General features: G+C 37.2%; 1 pseudogene; it reads right to left on the bottom strand.

Annotated features, from left to right (window-relative positions):
- Positions 1-15,092: 15,092 nt before the first annotated feature.
- On the bottom strand, positions 15,093-17,561 carry LOC113766638 (annotated as a pseudogene).
- Between the last annotated feature and the right edge of the window lie 955 nt (positions 17,562-18,516).

Raw genomic sequence — 18,516 nt, 5'->3', positions numbered from 1 at the left:
TTCCGTTCCTTGGTCCAAAGTCTAAAAAGGAAGAAGAAATCCAATTCTAAGCTAGAAGCTGCCGCCCCTTCCTCTGCACCATTTTCTCTTATATCCTCCTGTTCCGTGCGGCGGCTCCAGGGAGAAGAACACTTTTGGCACAATGACCGAAAAGGGCTCATGTCCCTACTTCCCAAAAATGCCCCTAGGACAAACTCTATCATCTGAACTCTTTTCTTGCCAAATTAGCACCTGTTATTATATTTTCGTTCTACTCCCTGAAATAAATGCAAAATATCAAAAGTGAGTAGAATCTAGCAATTAATCCACATTAGGTCAGGTAATAGGGAAAATTAATAATAAAATAAATGATAAAATTGCAACCTATCACTCCGCCTCCCTTACGCGGTCAGCAACGTTGCCAAAAATCTCTTGATTCCACTTACTTAGTGCCGATTTGACAGCCTGTAATTTCAGCAGCAATCTCCGGAGAGGCCGGCCTTGTACAGGCCGCATCCACGCTTGTTGTACTATCTCCAAAAATTGGGGATGGGATCCCCATGCATTCAAGAATCGGAAACTCTTGCCAGGAGTGATTCCTAGATGACGTGCAGAAATCAGAAGAGGCGAATGGTCCGACACCGCCCTACTCAAGTGTAGCACCGATGTAGTTATCTGTAACTTTTCCCACTCTGAGTTCACCAGCAGACGATCCAACCTTTTCCACACACGAGATCTCCCAAACCTATTGTTGCACCAAGTGTATTTTGAGCCAGAAAACCCGACATCACACAGCTTCGCCCGTTCAATAAAATCCAGGAAGTCCTCTCCCTCAGACGGGGCAAATGGTCTCCCACCCTTCTTCTCATCAGCCCCTAGAATCATATTAAAATCACCCATCATAACCGTAGGAAGTCCATAAGAGTATAACAAGGCTAGGTCCTCTCATAATATAGTACGAGCATCTCTATCACAAGACGCATAAACGAAAACCGTCAAAACTTCACTACTAAGCAATGGGTTAGACATCCGTAAAGGAAGAAATTGAGCACTCTGAGCGACAACCACAGCCGACCAAGAATGATCAAAAAACACCCAAATGTGCCTTTCAGTGTTCGCTAATGCATGAGGGAAGTTTAGCCTTACCCGCACAGAATCCAACTGGGTCAATCCAAGTAGTGGCTCACACAAAGCAACTAAAGACAACGAGTACAAACGACATAACTTCCATAACCTAGCCATAGTAGATTTATTTTCCACTTTCCTAGCATTCCAAAATAAAGACTTAATCATTTAAAAAGGGAAGAAGTAGCTTGGGGAGGAGTAGAACCTGTCTTCTTATTGCGGCGGGCTACAGTATGCCAATCACCCTGTGGCCGCAACCCATCCAACCTTGGCGGAGGTCATCCATTGATAGCTGCATCGTGGGCATCTTTCTAGGGGAAAGGTTCATCTCCTCCACCATTTCCACTTGCTTTCTTGTGAGATCCACAACAACCTCCTCATCAGCGGTCTCCTCCCCGTCACCCTCACCAACTATCTCATCTGCTATACGCTCCAATTCCCTCACCGTCATGCTCTGAATGGCCTCGTCCACCAGCTGCTCGCAAACCCCATGGCGGCCAACTCCTCCACCAAGGCGGTTAGCTTCTAACCCTCCCCCACTAGCCTCCACAGTCACCTCCCGAGCACACGCGCTATCCCTCACCGCTGTTGCAGTATGCACGTCCATGGCCAAAACCCTCTCGTCGTGATAACAGTTCGCTGCCACCAAATTTGGAGCAGTAATGGATATCATATCTTGAGTAGTTGGTGCCAAGTTCTGTTAAGCAAGTATCAAATCCTTCCTATTAGCGTCCAGAAGTGCAACCTTAGTTGCATTGTCATTCTGAAGCAGGGAGTCACCCTCGCCTGAGTTGCCCGCGGTCAGGTGCATTCCATCTGTCTCGGCCGTGACCACTAGAGGGCAGGCAGCCTGCGCCTGTTCCTCTTTCCTCTCAGCAGCACCCTCACCAGTCCCAGCCACCGGAACACTCTTCGGTTTGTATGCCACAACTCCCTTCCTTCTCTCTACCTTAGGCTGACACAGGACCTCAGACCGTAGCTCCGGATTCTTAACCCGACAGTCTCCCTCTTCGGTGCCCTGATGCAGGCAATGAATGCAATATTTCGAAAGGTTTTCGGGGATCAACGTTTACCAAAACCCCATTCTGTCTCCCACTGACACCCACACCCTGCGCGGCAACACCTTCTGAAGGTCCACCTCCACGTATACGCGTGCCACACTTGGCCGCATCCCCAGCGCAGTCACAGAATCCACACACAGAGGCCGATCGAGGCAACCTACTACAGCAAAGAGGCACTCTTTTTGGAACAAGTGAATTGGTAACTTCAGTAAAGCGAACCAAACAGGTACGAGGGAGGATTTGCGATCGACATGGAAATCAATAGTCCACTTAAAAACCCGCATTGGAGCTTCCTGTATATACCAGATAAAGCGGGATGAGATGCGGTAGTAATCCGCTTCGTTCAGTAGCCGAATCAGAATATGCTTTCGGTCAACCAAACCCAGCGAGACCGTGTCTTTCAAATCCAACGTTCGGAAGAATTTACGAAGCTCCTCTATGGTTGGGCGACCCCTGGAGAATTTGCCCATCAACGTAAATTGAAAAGGAGCAGCGAGTCTCTCGATGCCAGCCATAGAAAACTTCACAACCGACTCCTCCTTATGAGTTGAAGTGGCGGCTTGAACTTTCAGCCCTGAAGAGGACAGCAGCGACGCAAAAGATTTATTTTGAAAACCTAGCGGCTGATTGGAAGAAACCACATCTGCAAAAGAAGGATGGCGCTCGGTCTGTCGGCCGTCCAGTGGCGATGTCCCCTCTCCCGAAGAGGAGGGCTGCTCGGCCATGGAGGCCAGACTTCTAGGCTGCCCTAGCTGAAAACCCTAGAAGCATGCAAACCCTAGAATTGTTACTTCTTGTACAAAGTGATGAATATATGTTTTCTTATACTACTAATAGACACTTGTATAAAGTTTATGATTTAAGAATGGTATAGTTTGAGAATAATTTTCAAGGATACATATTCCTTCAAGTCAAGAGAATCCATCCTCAAACCACCGGCTTCTTGAATACCTTAGAATTTCTCTAGGTGTTCGTGACTTATCAATCGAGAATCACACTAGGTTGTGGCGTCTTCTACCTTTATACCAAGGTTCCTTAACCACGTGATTAACGAGTTGAGGTCATCCGCTCTAAGCTTGGTATCCTCTTGTCGATCATGAGTCTAATCTCTTACGGGTTTTGTCACAAGGTTGGCGACGTTCGTATCAGTTTTCTCTCTTCTTGAAAAAGATTTGTCCTCAAATCTTGGGGACAAGTGTTAATGATAGGAAGAACATTGCACATCTCCTACCTGGATCAAAAACCATAGTAGATATGCAAATGGAACTCCATGTTGGTGCGCTTATAGGATAGCAATGTGGGAACTAGATGAATGAGCACCAGCTATGTCACATGTCGCTTGCACAACCTTATGATGCTTTCGAACAAGGACATTCTCCAAGACAAGAAACACCTTGTATAAAACTTGTGAAAATTTCATGTGGCACTCCAAAACTCTCTAATCAACCCTTGGAATGTCATATTCGAACTAGCTTTAAGAGCCTGAATCATGCTTGAAAATTCGCAAATATCAATTGGCGAGAAGTCCTCAAAACTGGCAGCAACAGGTACTATAGTTTGCCTTGGATCCGATTGCTTTTCTTGAGGAAACATTGGAGATACACGGACAACTTTACAATCTGCAAATAATGAACAAGTTTCACCATGTAAAAGACCAGAATTTAGAACAATAAGAAAGTCAATTTCATGAACTAATGGTGATTTTTGAAATTGAACAGTTTTTACTCCCTTCACCACTTCATTCTTGAAAGTTGGTAGCACTTGAACAACCATAAATTCTTCAAAAGAAATGAGCGAATCAGCTTTAAAAACCTCAGAAAATTCAGAAGGAAATAATGAAGTATCACTAGATGAATGATAAGGAACTATAGAATAAGACTCAAGTGTAGGTACTCCCTTTGAAACTACATTAGGATCACCAACAAACAAATCAACTCTAGGCGAGAGATTGGTCACTTGTTGATAATAAAGACATACCACACTTAAAGCACAAACTCCATGAAAGCTCTTCAATTCTCTAAAGGATGTAGGAATGGAACATTTTAAAATCAAGGCAATTGGACTTTGCTTAACCTGCACAAAACAAGAAACACTAGACAATGCAAAGTTAAGATGGTTAGTACAATAAGAAGTTCTCTTCACATCCTTAGATTCTGTAGTAGATGTTTGCTTTCTTTCTTGTTTTTTCACTATCGCTGAACTGTGCATGAAATTTTTCACACTCAACTCCTTTAAATGTTCATTCTCTCTTTTTTTGACACTTTCCTCAACTTTTACCTCTAGTGCACTCTCACCACCACACTCAACTCGCTCTTTTTCAAGTTTTTGTTGGAGGAATTGTTGATATGTCTCCCATACTCGACTAGCTACTTCATCTATGGATAATGTATTTGCATGCTTTGTTGTCAAATGAACCCCCTCCCTTCTCCTTGAATATGCTGACTTTGAAGAGGTAGATTGGACGTTGGGAAGAAATTGTGTTGAACCCCTCCTCTTGACATCCTTATTCACCATTTGGTCAAGGCGTTTATGAAGAGGCTTGAAAGTTTCATCCAAAATCTGCTTGAATTCTTCCCTTATCGCATCTGCAAAAAGTTTAGATTTGAAAGCTTGGGAGCATCCTTTTCCCTCGTTAGACATGGTAGAGTGATAGCTGTGAATTTAGTAGTGAAAAGAGATAATTTTACCTCACACACTCCCTCACGTGTATGCACTCATACTCGTGTTTTCACTCACTAAAACTCTCTAATGATCTCACCAAGTCAATTCTCAAGGCTCCTCGGTTAACTCCTTAAAGAAGTTAGAACTCCTTATAGTACTGTTCAACTTACCAACCGTGACCACAAGATTGTAGCAATTGAAAGAAAAAGATGAAGAGACTGACCAATACACAATGACGACTCAAAGCTGAAATTTTAAGGAGCTTAGACAAGACTCTATCGAAGGACTCAACTCTTGTTTTGCTGGAATTTGGTTCGCGGTTTTCTTGTCGTTTCGGCCAAGTGGTTTATAGAGTATTTGGGCTGTTTAGGATGTGTAAAAAAGGTAGGTCGTTTTAGCCCTTGATGGTAATTTAATTCGGTTCACAAGGTCTTGCAACCGAAGTGGGGGACAAGTGCTAAGAGGCAGTTGGTTTTGTGTAGGAAACTGGTTTGGTTGTTTTGGTAACAAGGCTTTGTTAGATCTGATGTGGAAGGGATTGAGGTGTTTTAGGAAGGCTTGGACTTGATTTTTGATTTTCTTGGCTGACTTCAATCCCAAAAGCTTTAGGAGTAGAAGTGTTTCAAGAATGGGACTTGTTTTCCAAACACTTCTAATTTATCCAAAAATGGGACTTGATTTCTTCTGATGAACTGTAGTATTTTGAATCTAGTTTCTAACGCTATAAACCATTCTCAATTTGGACTTGTATAGAGTTAGATATGGTCTGATTTCAAAACTGTGTTGAAGCTTGGTGACTGGAAATCTTTTGAACAGGTTGCGAAAATCAGCCAACTTCAAACCATCTTATCTTGCTGCTCAAAACTCCAAATTTAGTTCTACTTGTTGTGTTTGAAACTTGACTTGAAGCTCTTGTTATGTTATAAATTTCAGAGGCTGATTCACTTCCTGTGAATTTTGCCGAATTTCCAAACATTGATTTTACTTTATTTTGCCGAATTAATCCAAACACTTCTAATAAGAGATCGAATTGATTTTAATTTTTTCTATTATTTTCTGGTATTCGTATATTTTCTGTTTTATGTTCTTATGGTTGTTATATTATTCAATTATTTTGGGCCCGGATTTTAGATTAATTCGATAACCTAAAACCAATTAGAGTAATTAAATCCGTAATTGTTTAATTATTCTAAATTAGTGGTAACTGGTATGATTGGGTTTGTGTCAGGGAAATATACGGGCTAATTTGAAACAACCCTCGTAGCGTGTTGTTTGATTAGAACAGGGTTTCTCTAATTCGTAAGGCAATTGGGAAATTGAATCATGTGGTCGTACCTAAGGTTATTTCGCAATTAGGGTAATAGCTAACAGTCATACATTGGCTATCGATAATTAAGGAGAAACTAACTGTCAACGCTTGTTTGACAGTTATAGCTTGTTTATCAGCTTATAAGTAGAATTATTCTTGCATCAATGATCAATTAGGAGAACCATATCCAGAGTTGCTTCTTGACTAAAGCTTGCCTAATATTATTTGCACCTTTATAATTTGTCATTTAATTTCTATCTATTTGTTACCTTCAAGTAGCATAGCTTATTGTTAGTTTTTGTAAAATTCCCCCGTATCCTAAACTCTAGAAGAAATTAATTTCACCAAGTCCCTGAGGATTTAACCCTCTTGCCACTAGATACAAAATTTGTATTTAATTTGAGTAGGAATTTATTATTACACAGGCTCGACAACCCGTCAATTATGTCACTTCTTACCTAGAAAAAAAACAACAGATGGAAATATAAAGTAGTGTAAAATACACAAAACCTCTTATAATATCGATGAAAGTCAGTGCGCCTCTCTATTTTATCAAAATATGCACAAGACATCTTCATGGTTCACATTGGCATGAAATTTGACCTACAAGTAGTTATGTCACTTGCAAGAGGTGTAAATCTTTACAGGATTTAAAAAATATATATAATCAATTGAGGGGCTTAATGGCACTTTGTTTTAAAAAAAATTTTAAAATTTGAGAAAACTGTAAATTGAGGAGTCAATACAGTTCTAAAAGGTGGGTTGTCTTCCCTAGCGAAATCGTTTCTCTTTCCACTTCTTCGATTTTTCTTTTTCTTCAAATCCAGCTTGCTAAACTGATGGCCAATATCCATCACCACTTTCCACCATAAAACTTCCATAAACTCACCCCTCAAAATCCTTTCAATAGTTTTATTCTAGGATCTCAAGCCCTATCCAAAGTAAGAAGAAAAAACCCAGAAAAAAAAAAGAAGAAAAACAATAAAAAAAAAAGGAAAAGAAAAAGGACGAAAGAAGGAAGAACGGGGGAATAAGCTTCCATTATTGTCGCCGGAATCAGCCTCCCACCTCTACCGACAAGTTCTTCACCTTAATTTCAATGTGGATTTGTCTTTGCATGTTTATTTCTGAATTCCTTCTCTTTTGATTTGTGGAGTCCAAGTAGCAGGCCAACCACTAAATAAATGTAATAAAACTCATTATCAATGGATTATTAACAATAAGAAATATCACACACACACATATATTGTTTCTTACTATTAATATCCACATTCAATATTAATTAAATATCCATTTTAAATATAAGGAATATTTACATTTTGTAAATTAAGTTGATCTTTGTTGTTTTTTTGGCATTTCAATAGGTTATCAAGGTAGATAAATATTATCAACTGAGTTTGAAATGAAGTTGATATTTTATACACATTATATGAACCATTAAATGATTATCAAGGTACATAAATATTAAAATAAATACTTCAAAACTACAATAACGGAACGTTAGTTTTTCATTGCTAGGAAGGACAACAAAAAATAAAGGATAGTTTTCTTAAGAATTCCTAGAATTACTTGAGAACGATACTTATCTTCACTAGTTTTTTATAAGTACAATAGATAACTATAATAATTTGAGGCCTGCATGTATAAAACATGCAGTAATTTTTATAATAATAACTATAATAAAATTAAATTATAAAACTAGAATTCTCCTTTTCTTCCACTACTTTATATTTTATTTATTATTGGTATATTATCTTTAATTGTAACTTATTTAACAAAGATATCCTAATTAGGCTACGATCATGTTGTGTGAATATAAAGTGTTTTAATTAATAGTGAGAAACAATAATATACATACATTATATCAAATTTGAAATTAACTATACAAAAGAAAAGAAACATATGGTACGTATATTATTTGTATGAATAAATGAAATAAAAATAAAAAAGAAGAAAAAAGTTTGATTAGAATTTTTATTTCCCACTTAATGCTATTTCATTCTAATTTGCATCTCAATTCACTCTAAAATTCTTAATATCACTATTTAAAAATTAAAAAAATAATTATTCAAAATCAAAACATTAGGGAACACAAGAGTAAAGTCAAAGTTATTAACTATTAGAAGTGTTTGATATTGACTGTTAATCATTGTTTCATTTTTATTAATTGTCCTAAATTTACCTAAATTCACGAACTTTGGTGACTAGATTTGTTTTGACCGAAACATTAGGGACCGGTTTAAATTAGGTGCGCAATCACATTCACAAGTCGACTTCCGTCTCTAAGATTTTTTTTTCTACATGGAAATAAATCTATGCTACCATAATGATTTGTTACCAGATCACTCAAAAAAAAAGGAAAGAAAAAATCCCTTATCAAAAAGCAAAAATTTTTTTTTAAAAAAAAACACACGCACACTCACAGGGACGCACAATAGATCAGCTTTCGGTATCATAAAAGTCAAACTAATTATATCTAACTATTGATTGGCAACGTGAATATCACAAATCCAGTCTCAATCTGAATTGAAAAAAAGAAATCTGCACTCAATTTTATATTGTCAATGATCTTCATACACGACACTCTAACCGTATCATAGAATTAAGTCACTTAAAATCTGCAGCATCTCGGCTTTTATTTGTCGTAGGAGGAAGAATAATTGGGACCAAAAATGGCAAACAAGTCCGATTCCCTTTTTCATTATTGGGCTAGGTTCCATGGGATCGATACGAGTCATATGACCTTCATCAGACTCAAGACTTCACTGCATTTTTTGGAGCCCTTTATTATTGTAAACCTTAGCCAGGAGGATTACTTATTCTTTACCAGGTCAATAATTCGTACTAATGTATTTTTGAAAAATGAATTACCATACAATGTCAGATTTCAACCAAAAAAAAAATTTTTTTTTTGCTACTCAAACGTCACGATTTTCAAGAAATTCTGGAAGTATATTACATTTCTGCAATGACCATTTTAAATCAAGTGGTACATGATCCGGTAATTAAGTTGAAAATTGTCCTTGACAGGATACATTACGGGTAATGTTCGAGCTTTGCAAAATTTTAGAAGGATTTCATTCTTTCCTCTTTAGAATCTGCCCTCAATGTTAATTCCTCAACCCAATATTGGAGGTTGCTTGTCAAATCACCAAAAATAAAACTGTTGGTTTAATTCGTGTAGATTTTCTTCATCTCGTCCATTAAAATTTCAAGAAACTATATTTACTGGTGTGTTTTGGCTATGCACGCGTGCACCACTTCAGTTTACCTTACTCGAGATTGAGTTTAATTATTTCTAATCGAATCTAATCAAATTCAATCAGGTCTATTTGAGTCTAATTGAACTTAATCGAACCTGTTCGACTCTAATCGATCTCACCTAATAAAAATTAATATTTTACATACAATTTTAAATAAATGATGTAATTGACATTTCACAATAATAAATTTAAGGAATTAAAAAATATATTATAAAAACCTCAATTGGGTATTTTAAGCCTTTAGGTACAAGAATTTGGAACTTGAGTTTGACTCGTGAGCTCAAATGAGTAGCTCGAACTCAAGGTCTAACTCGGTCAATGCGAGCTCGATTTGAACATTTGACCAAGTACCTCGCAAGTTGGAGTCGAGCTACTTGGTTTAGCATCACCCCTAAACATGCTTATTGAACGTGCCAATATATGATAAGAAGTTATTTTCTCCATCTTGCTAATTATATCTGGCAAAATTAATTTTATTAGACAAAATACGTGACATCCGAAAGGAATTCCAAACTGCAAGGAGTTTTAACTCAAAAATCCATTACCATGAAAAGTCCAAACAGCAATGGATTTCCAACTGAAAATCCATTTACCACAATTTATTCAATAGCAGGAGATAACATACTACACTAGAACCACGCTTCCATTTATTCATGTTACAGCAAGAACAATTTGATAATTGTTCCCTTAAATGCTTGGAGCTTTAGCATGATTCAGCTGCTACGAGAACACTTGTACTCGGGCCACAAACAGACACAGCTAGCACAACAGCCCGTTAACATTTACCATAATTTTTTCAATAGCAGGAGACAACATACTACAGTAGAACCACACTTCCATTTATTTATGTTACAGCAGCGAGAACAATTTGCTAATTGTTCCCTTAAATGCTTAGAGCTTCAGCATGATTCAGCAGCTATTGTAACACCTGTACTCAGGCCACAAACAGACACAGCCAGAACAACAGTTCGTTAACAAGCAGGATTCCCCTGTATGTTTACAGCTCTGTCCCAGACCATCATCAACTTCAACTCCAAGAATTTCTATAAGCTGTGCTCCAATGGGCAGCAGTTTTCTTGATGCAGTAGTTTTGACAGCATTGGTGGTTCCTGTAGCTTCCCCAGCTTCAGCTTTCCCAACACCACACCTACAAAAGCAAGAAAGGAAAAAAATCTTAGTAGTTAATTAGCTAGTAATGGATGGTAATTCAGTTCTACTAGTAGTATTAATACTCTATAAAGACTATCTAGTAATAACTCATTTATACTGATGGTTAAGAAAATAAGTGTGAGAGACTAACTAGATGCAAGGAGCACAAGAACAAGGAAGAAAGACTGGTTAAAAGCCATTTGCTGTGAGATTTTGAGTGCATAAACTTTTGCATGTAGAAGTGTATATATATAGTGCTCAATGAAAGGGTAGATGGCAATAATTTCACTGGCATGATCACAAGAAACACGTTCCGGATAAGATTTCTGGATAAATTTGTTCCTGAATAGTTTTGTCATCTCTAATGAATTTAATTATATGGTCACATAACCTGACAAAACTAAGCAGCCAATTAGTACTATTTATCTAGTGTTTTAGTTACAAATAGTGTTGGGCCTGACGCAGTGCTTCAGGTTGCCCTGATTGTTAAATAGTTTTGTTTAAAACTTGAAGTGTGATAAAAGTTCTTTGAGCTTGGAATTTTTCAAACAGTTAGATAAAGTAGCAGAATGAGTAAGCTGTGATAAAGCAGTTTTGAGATTTTATAAATATTCACAGTATATTAAACTATTTGAAAAATAAACTGTTTTACACGAGTTTCTGGAGAGTAACCTTTTGGTGACATGCCACAATTGGATCTATTAGACAGTACATATCAAATAGTTGTATTTAAATTAGTAGTAGATAAAGGTGAAGTAAAAGTACTAACCTCAGGAATATATTATCAGGAGAAGAACAATTACTAATGAGAGAGGTTTATATCATCAACTTCTATATCACCTTCTTCAGAAGATATATCAGTAGCAACTTCCTAAAGACCATCAAAAGCATCTAGGAGTTTTTCCACCTTTAGTTATGAGTAGATCAATTTTTTTTGTCGCAATCGGTCATTGCTAAATCGGTTGGCAAATCTGCAGCCGGCATATCGACATTGTCATGCAAATCGACATCAGCCATATCGATACTTGGCCATGGTGATCATATCAATTTCGACCAATTCTGTTCATCAAGTAAGTGGCTATCAATCTTGAAAGAAGAAAGTTTGGCAACTCTGCACGTCAATTCACATGGGTAGACAATACTTGAAAGAAGGAAACTTGGCAATGATATACAACAAACTATTAAATTGTACAAAAATCCAATTTTACCAATTCTAATAGGTTACTTAAGAGTTGAACCTTGAGCAATTGCAACCACGACATTGTGCAAATTACATCAAATTCTAAAATCATTCAACTTTACCCTTATATATATAGTTTCCACCTAATTTACACAAAATTCCTTCCTTAAACTTGAAATATTCCCTTAAAACACATCGAATAATGCACCACAACTTGATATATATTCATCAAAAAGAATGCTCAATGGATAAGATAGTGTTATGTGTGGCTTTCTCCCACATTGGTTTTTGTACAAGGAAGTCTTTTCCTTAGTTGGTTACAAATAGAGTGGGCCTGTGATGAAATTAAGTGCACAAAAATAAGAGAGTTTTAGTGGACCCATTGGGTCATTAAGCATTTTTGTAGTAAAAATATTTTGGACTCTCTTGTGCTTTAGTATTAAGTGTTTTGGGGACTTTTGTAATCTCTTTTTCACGTGAAATTCTACGTCTTCTCCATCCCTGGACATAGGTCAATTTGACCGTAATAGGGCTCAAAGGCTCGTCGCACCTTATCGAGTTTTTTTAATTTTAATTCTTTAATATATTATTATTAAGAAATTACCCTTATGCCTATAAGAGTAGTTGAATTTATGAAATGTTTTAAATCATATGAAATTTTTTGAAAGGTGATTATGTCTTTTTGCTCAAAAATTGTCAAGCAAAATGAAATCCCAAACCTTCCTAGCTCGAGCTCAATAAGGCACGCGTTAACTCGACTCGTTCGAGCCCCATGCGAGTCGAGTTCGAGTTCTGTGAGCAATACATCAGGCTCCAGTAATACTGCTCACTCAAACTTGAGAATCCTTCCTGTATGTTGAGTCGAGCTCAAGTATAATGATATTCGGACTCGACTCGACTCGACTCGACTCGATAGCATCCTCATAATAGACACAAAGGATGATTCAATGCTTCTTCCATTTGAAATTATAAGAAATGTAACTCATTTGACCAAATGAAATATAACTCCTATTCACAACATCTACTTTTAACTGTATTACAACTCTATTTAAAAATATATATATTATAGCTCCTAACATTAAGATTTGTAACCTCCATAACTCTCAAATTAAATTGCATTACAAGTCCTTGTAAATTTTGATCAAATAAATTTGAAATTTTATTAAAATACACTAACAGGGGGTTCAAAACAGAATATTCACGTTTATACGAGCCCACATTGAACTATTTTATTAGATGTATATATATGATCTAAAGTTGTATGTTTACCAAAAACATTAGTTGAACATTTGCGAGCAAAAACTTTTGTTCATAACTCAGAATACAATCAACGGCTTCATCTTAATGTCTTTGTTTAATTTACGATAAGAAAATATCATTTCATGTTAAAAAATTTTGTGCCCACAAAAAGCTCATTCTATATATACCTATGTATATGTGCACGCGTATAAGCACGCCTAAATGTTAGGGCAATAACCTCTTTTTTTTGGGGGAGGGGGGGGGGAGGTGGGTTGTTAATAATGAAATTGCTTAAAAATTTTAGAAAACAATACAAAAAAGAAAAAGACAATTTTGTCTTAAAGTTTTTTCTTTTTACCCTCCCCTTCCCCACATCCCTCTCACACTCAACTGCTAGACGCACGATTCAAATGCTAAACTTAACAGCGGAGAAAATTATAAGAGCCCTCTCCTAGAAAATGAAACAATCTGTAGCTAACAATGAAAAAAAACTAGAGAAGAAGGGTTGTATCCACAATAAGAGATTTATATAATAAATACAACGAATGCAGCATCATTTCGATTGTCATTACAAGCACATTGGTACTGCATATTACCATCATTTTTGTTAACTTTTTTTTTTTTTTTGCTGAACACACAAAACAAACTCACACAATAATCTCCACCACTAATGGCAGCATTCGAAAAGCCCACAGATACCCAAAATGTTCTGCTTAGTGCTTATTATTTTCAAAGAAATAACAGCAAAAAGATTGACAATAAGCTTCGCAGCAGGAAGAGTTTGCTGGCCAAGAAATCCAGCAGTTGCATTGGATCCGCGTTCAACAGGTGCCAACACAACGAAACAGAAACCTCAAACACTCACAACCAGGGCAACACCTGTCCCGAAAACAGCCTCCATTGCTATAAGCACATGCATTTTCTCCGTGGCCATCCTTAATCCCAAACACTTTAATTGAGTTTTTCGTCCTGAAGCAATTTAAGAGTAAAATTGTCCTTGCAACCTGTTCAAAATGGACACTAGCTTCTTTTCCACTCTTTTGTATTGCATTTTTCAAGTCCTTTCTATGAGTGCAATTGATTTTATGATCAATACGCAAAGGATTTATACTTTGGGAAAGGAAATGTTTTCTGCATCTTATATGATTTCTTGGATAAGTGGACTGACTTTGTTATATTGAAATTTAAAATAGAAGAGTTACGTGTAATAGTCAAAACTTTAAAGGAGACAAATGAAATTATCACAAACCTAAGGGAGGAGCGTGAAATCATGCCTAATATGAATATAAAGAAAACATGAGTATGACAATTAAATGAATCTTGACATGCAAATATCAATGGCCATATGACAAAGTTTCCAAATGACTGCTTATCCCCGTCCTCCCCCCCCCCCCCTCCCAACACACAAATTAAGAGAGAGAGAGAGAGAGAGAGAGAGAGAGAGAGGTTTCTAAATTAGAAATGGCCAATTTGAGTGAGACTTCCCTAGTACGCTGGAGATGCGTAAATCGGATTAGGGTGTACTGGGCTATCAAAACCGCATATAGCAGCCACTTCTAGTCATAGGGTCAAGACTCATAAGTCATAAGCTCCTTAATTAGGTACCTTTTAGTGTAGCTAATGATGATTGGTTTAGCTTCCTTTCCCACGGCAAATTTTCCACTCTATAAACCATGTAAGTTGGTGCAACATTAAAAGCTTCACATTTGTGCATGCATGTAACAAGTTCTGAAACTTGTTTGGGGGGCCGGGGGGGGGGGGGGGGGAAGGGGAAGAGGGGATTTCTGATTTTGGGAAATGAGACTAGGAAATACACTGGTGGGAAAAAATTACTGGTGCCTGATTCTTAAATTAGTTATTATTTTGATGGCTTTTTTATGTATTCGGAACTGAAAAAAGCATTTATCAGGAACAAGTACAAATAAATAAAGAAATCATATTGAAAACGCTCCTAGGTCCTAACCCAACCCCATCCTTCGTAGAGCCCTGAATTCTAACTAATCTAAACTTTCATGGAGCTGCTTAAAAGAACTAGCTCCACTTCCTTGATTTTTTTTCCCACTTCCTTGATATCCAGTTGAAGGAAGAACTCTATCCATGGCAGAAAGTTCACAGACTTGAGTATATCAAACATGAGAGGTAGTATTGGAGCTGGCACATGTTGCCTTGTGGAACAAAAGTGAAGAGCTAAAGGCTACCCTTGATCTTGGGAGATAAAACTGTAGTAAGTTGTCCTCACTCGGATGCGCGCCAATGACAATTGATGTCTTCGGCAAAGAAGCAGAACGAGCATAATCCAGGAAACCAAGATGCATGACATCCAAAACCATCGAGTTTGCACCAGAAATCCTCCACAGCACAATTTTCTTATGGAGCACAAGATCAATTGGAGGTACCTGTGGACCGACTTTTGAGCTAGGAATGCCTCTGAAGCATGCCTCCAAAGGTGCCACTGGGGTCACTCCAGTGACACTAGGGGGAAGTTCTCTAATGAAAGCTGCTTTCACAGCCTTGTAAATGGAATGGAAGTCTCTAAGACAGTATAAGGATCAACTGTGCTGATTTTAGTTCCTCCATTGCCATCATTGTCGAAGGACAGCACTGTTGCGTTCAATGGCAGTTTTACCATTGACTCTGATACCCCAATTAAGTACTCAGAGAAAACTATTTGTCCACCATATCGAGTACCAATTGGATTCGAGAGCAATGGGACGTAAATCAAAGACTTGGAGATATCAATGGTATGGGGAAGCATAAGATTATTGGGCAAATCACCGAAAACTATAAAGCCACTGGCTTTGACCGAAGAGCTTAAACAAATAGCAAATTTCCTTTGGAAACTAGAAGTCTAATTGCGTTGGACCCTGCCATTCCTTTAACTCCTCTAGCTAGATTATTCCCAAGAAACCATGTAGGCACACAAGTAAAGACGAAGTGTGGAACCAAAACAGATTGCCCTGTGGTGGATTGAATTGAGAGAACATCTTCAGCAGCCTCACCACCGCTGTAGGAAGTTCCGTTGACCAAATTAACCGGAAATGTATAGCATGCGTTTTTGTTGCAGTACTATGAAGGACCACTCACAAAGCAGCTATCTCCACAAGAAATAGTTCTAGCCAGGACACAATGGGCTGAGCGGCAGTTCACACTCTTCTAAGATGAGCTTTTGTAGCCCTCTTCACAATCCACCCATACCGATTCCCCACCTAGGTCAACAGTTAGTTTTACGAGGACTAGGGGTGTCCTTTGGTGAATAAGGGTGGTGTACTGAAGTGTGAAGGAGTCTTTGGTCACGACTCACGGGGAGGATAGGTGCTTTGGGCCGGAAAGATGTTTTGGCTGTGGATGGAGTGCTGATAAGCAATAGTAGGAGAAGAAAGCAGAGGGAAAGAGGAGAAATGCCATAATGCAAGGCCATATGGCAATTGGGATAATAGGGAAGGTTGCTATGGTGGATTACATGTTATATATAGATGTACACAGATCAGGTTGTTTGGTAACTACTGCAGAAAATAATCAATGGTGTGAGATAAGTTAATTCGAAATTAGATACATGAGATTGAGTGTAAGACATGACGATTAATAAGTGATACTATTTATTGTATTTTCACACGTTACCGTCTCATTGTCTATAATACTGTGTTTTTAAATTCGGATCGAACCGAAATTGATCAAGTTTTTGGTCCGAATTATGCTAAAAAATTGGATGAGTAAAAACTCGGTCAAATTCATTAAAAAATTGGATTTGATTGGGTTTGACCAGAAGAACCGGTTCAATCAAAGCCTTTTTTTTAAAAGGGTCAAACATTTTTAATATTATGTTTTGACCCCTAACTTATTAAAATTATTAATATACTTCAAATATTTCATACTTTATAAATGTTTTCCTAAATTTTGATGTTATTTTTTAATCAAGTCCATAATTTTAATTCTAAATTTGTTAATGTTCATTAAATAATATAAATTGCTACTTGATCATTCTAATTTCTTTGCACTTTCTTGTTAAATATATTTGAAATATCAAATATATATGAATATACCTTTATTAATATTAACATGCTCTTAGGTATTTTACATACAACATTTTAATTTTTAAATAATTTTTATTAGTGACATCATCCGATTCAACCCCGATAGAAACTATTGACGCTAGACTCTTAAACTCAACCGAGTTGATACCCGGTCCGAGTCTGAAGACATAGGTCTATATTTATTTGTGTTAGCGTATAGTACTATATTAATTATTTCGTCTACTATTGACTGACAATTGAAGAGGCCCGGGATCCATTTGTAAACATAGCCTTAGGAAGAATCAAGTTTCCTCATTTAGGTCAAGAAATTAGAACCGGTGTACAATTTATTATCTACCAACAGTGCAGCATAAATCGATATACAAATAGGAGGATAAGAATAAGTAACTCAGCAGGCAATCTCTGCCCATTGTCCACTGAGTTGTGGATCTCGGGGGAGATTAGCACCCATAAAAGTGCTAAACAATGAGGCCATGAGATTTGGAGGAAACACCTAAAAAAGATGTAAACAATTGAGGCAATAATGTTGTTGATCGTCTCAGTAGAGGATACTGGTTTACTCATCTTTACGATTTTGGTTTGGCAAATATTGGGCCAGAAATAGGGAGAAGAGAGTGAGAAACTGACGGCACCATCAGCCACCAGGGCCCATTGGATTTTGCTGCTTGATCCAGGATTTAAATCTTGGACCTTGGTAGTTGTGGGTGGGAATTGGGAAAGAATTGAGGTGAGATGAGAGGGTAAAAAAATAAGTTAAACAAAAAATAATAATAATTCAAAAGTTGCTAACAGGTGTCTAGGAGACAATCGTTAATACATTTAAATAATACCTATCATATGAAAGCACACCTGAAGCCCTTCTTAAGGGATACCCATTGGCACCTAGTAGTCAAATCTTTTCTTTTTCTTTTTTTTTTTCTTTTTAGTAAGGGATAAGTGAGATTTAAGTAGTGAGGAGGATTTTAATTTAAAACCTCAAAGTTTTGGGGTCTCAATTTTAGTCAATAAGTCAAGTCATCTTTGGCCTATGCGTAATAATAAAGATACAATAAGCCACTAAACCTAGTAATTATGGTAGCTTGATCTTAAATTATGTACAAACTAGTGCTAAGGGCATAGATTATGTCTAGGCAAGATAAAACTAAGAATTGATATGAAACTGAGATATGTAACAATGTGCAGTTACTCGAAACATTTGTTGTTTGAGCGTCAATTGCAACAAAATGTCTAACTCTCATTGTTGATCTTACAACTAAGTTAGGATTGAAAAATGAACTAAACTACTTAATACTCGAATCGAACTTGGTTTGGTAAAAACTCGTTCGAGTTTGATTCACCAACTATTCAATCCAAATTTAAATAGTGTCTTATGTTCAATAACATTCAAACTCGATTCGCAAGTAAACAAGAAAATTTTGAATAAAATTTCAAATTCGTTAAACTAATCAAGCAAGTTTGAATACTAAGGTATTCGTTTACACCCCTAAACTAAGTAAAGGAAGTACCTCTCTTCCACTGA

The sequence above is a fragment of the Coffea eugenioides genome, chromosome 3 (genome assembly GCF_003713205.1).
Source record: "Coffea eugenioides isolate CCC68of chromosome 3, Ceug_1.0, whole genome shotgun sequence".
Lineage (NCBI taxonomy): Eukaryota > Viridiplantae > Streptophyta > Magnoliopsida > Gentianales > Rubiaceae > Coffea > Coffea eugenioides.
This window is presented reverse-complemented; position numbering and strand designations above follow the sequence as displayed.